General features: G+C 46.9%; 1 non-coding gene across 1 annotated transcript; it reads right to left on the reverse strand.

Moving 5' to 3' along the window:
- Positions 1 to 913: 913 nt before the first annotated feature.
- LOC114813562 lies at positions 914 to 1051 on the reverse strand. Its single transcript, XR_003761279.1, has one exon. It is a non-coding gene; the product is annotated as a small nucleolar RNA SNORA7 (small nucleolar RNA).
- Between the last annotated feature and the right edge of the window lie 1805 nt (positions 1052 to 2856).

Below are 2856 nucleotides of genomic sequence, written 5' to 3' on the forward strand. Positions count from 1 at the left end.
AGTCTGTAGCTATTTTATTATAGGGCTTGGCATGTGGGTGGCTGAAAATATGGTGCATGGCCTTTTGGTGCCAAACTTTCAAGCAGCATCAGCTGTCTTTATACAAAAGACGTGGCAGAATGTGCTGCTTTACTTTTAATATTCAGAATCGTCAGTTTTGCTACTAGCAGAGTGTCTCATAAAGCTGACCGGTGCCCTCCTCTTGTGATATCAGTTGAGGACGGAAGGTGCTGTTAGGAGAAGGGCAAGAGAGTGCAGATGGGTTTTGCTTAGAAAAAGAATCCGTAAATTTCTTCTTTCTCTGACTACATTCTCCTCTTTGTCCCTCTTCTTTGCCACCGCCACTGCTGAATGCAGAAGGACAGAGCTTTAATGGGGTTTTCATGGAAACTCTGAATGTCTGAAATAATCTTAGCATTTTGCCTTAGTTTGGGGATTTGTTTTTAAATGGGAAAGCTAACAACTGCTCTGTTCTGGACAGGAGGAGCCAGCAGGGTGAGTCAGATAGTAAAATTGTAATTAATTGTAAATGATTTTATATTTGTTTCCCATTTGACTGTAAGCCCTTTGAGGGCAGGGATGATGCCTCTTACATCCACTGTACTCCCCCCAAGCATTTGGTGAGTGTCCGGCCCAGAGTAGGTGCTCAAAAAAGAGCATTGATTGGTTGCGAGTTGAGGGAAGGGGACTTGTCTTATGCCGTGGAGTCGTTTCTGACCCAAAGCGACACCATGGACACATCTCTCCCAGAACGCCCAGCTCTCTAGCTGCAACCGTTTTGGTAGTGTATCCATAGAGTTTTCTTGGTGAAGATACAGAAGTGGCTTCCCACTGTCTCCTTCCGCGCAGTAAACTTGAGTCTCCACTCTCGACTCTCTCCCTTGCCGCTGCTGCCCAGAGCAGGTGAGTTTTGACTTGTAGCAGATGACCTTCCACTCGCTAGCCATTGACCAAGCTAGGAATGGAATGGACAGGCCTCTGCTTGGCTCTCCCTCCCATAGACGAGACTGCAAGAATACTGAAAACTCTCCAGGTGCGACCCTGATAGGGAGAAAGAAGGGGTAGCCAAGTTTTATTGTTGACTTGCACTGTTTCATAATAGAGGTGAAACACCCAGGCCTCTCCCCCAATTCCCTCAAGTGCTTATTAGTACAGTGCTCTGCACATAGTAAGCCCTCAGTAAATACCGATAATGGTGATGGTGATGATCTCTCTAGTTCTCTACCTTTCTCTCCTCGCAACCCTTCTCCTTACCCTCTCAGGGTGGCTCCTGCAGAGTTTCCAGTACTCTACCAGTCTCGACTACAGCAGGGAGAGTCAAGCAGAGGCCTACCCATTCCACTCCTAACTTGGGCAGTGGCTAGCGAGTGGAAGACAATCTCCCAAGTCAAAACTCTCCCGTGCTGGGCAACAGAGGCGTGGGAGAAAGTCGAGGGCAGAGACTCCTTAACTGCACGGAAGGAGGCAGTGGTAAACCACTTCTGTTTTTTTTACCGAGAAGACTCTATGGATCCGCTACCGGAACGATTGCAGATGGAAGTGGGGCGTTCTGGGAGAGATTCATTCAATAGTATTTACTGAGCGCTTACTATGTGCAGAGCACAGTACTAAGCGCTTGGAATGAACAAGCCGGCAACAGATAGAGACAGTCCCTGCCGTTTGACGGGCTTACGGTCTAATCGGGGGAGACGGACAGACAAGAACAATGGCAATAAATAGAGTCAAGGGGAAGAACATCTTGTAAAAACAATGGCAACTAAATAGAATCGAGAGATGTGTCCGTGGCGTCGCCATGGGTCGGACACGACTCGACAGCACAACAACAACCCTTATCCTCCTCCTCTATTTTCCCCAGCCGATCTCTCTGGGCTTTAGTCAGTTCAGTGGGGGCATTGTGTCTTGCTGTTTCTTCATTTCCCAGCCACAGAGGTCAAGGCCCTCCAACCTGGGAGGCCAAAGTAGCAGCCACTAAAAGTATGGCTCGCCTTGAAGAATTCCTCTAGACTGTAAGCTCCTTCTCTGGACTTTCAGCTCCTTGTGGGCTGGGAACATGCCTACCAACTCTGTTGTATTGTACTCCCCCAAGGGCTTAGTACAGTTCTCTGAGCACAGTAAGTGCCCAATAAATACCATGGATTGATTTGCTACCCCCATCCCCACGATACTTGGATATTTTTACGACTCTACTAGCCCCTGCTCTCTGTAAACTATTTTTTTGTCTGTCTCGCCCTGTAGACGCCAAGCTCGTGGTGGACAGGGATCATGCCTACCGACTCTGTTGAAATGTAGTTTTTCTAGGGCTTAGTACAGCGGTCTGCACACGGTAAGCACTCAGTAAATAATAATTCTGGAATTTGTTAAGTGCTTACTGCATGCCAGGCACTGTTCTAAGCCCTGGAATAAGTACAAGATAATCAGGTTGGACACGGTCCCTGTCCCATGTAGGCTCACAGCCTTAATCCCCATTTTACAGATGCGGTAACTGAGGCACAGAGAAGTTAAGTGACTTGGCCAAGGTCACACAGCACACAAGTGACAGAGCCAGGATAAGAACTCAAGTCCTTCTGACTGCCAGGTCTATACTCTAACCACGAGGCCATGCTGCTTCTTAAATACAGAATTGATAACTACTCTATAGTTGTGTGCCCCGCGAGGAACTCTAATTCTCATTTAAAACAGTAGCCTCAGCCCTTGAAGAGGATCTGATGAATTTTTGTTGGACCGTTATTTAGGAATCCTGAAGGAATTCAGCAGTGTTCATTTTTCAATTAGGAAGTAGGAAGGGTCTTTTAGTAACAAAAGCTTTCAACTGGAAATCTCTAAAGAAATAGAGGAGACAGGGTTTATTGAACATTA

Source organism: Ornithorhynchus anatinus, chromosome 7 (assembly GCF_004115215.2).
Source record: "Ornithorhynchus anatinus isolate Pmale09 chromosome 7, mOrnAna1.pri.v4, whole genome shotgun sequence".
In the NCBI taxonomy this organism is placed as follows: Eukaryota; Metazoa; Chordata; class Mammalia; order Monotremata; family Ornithorhynchidae; genus Ornithorhynchus; species Ornithorhynchus anatinus.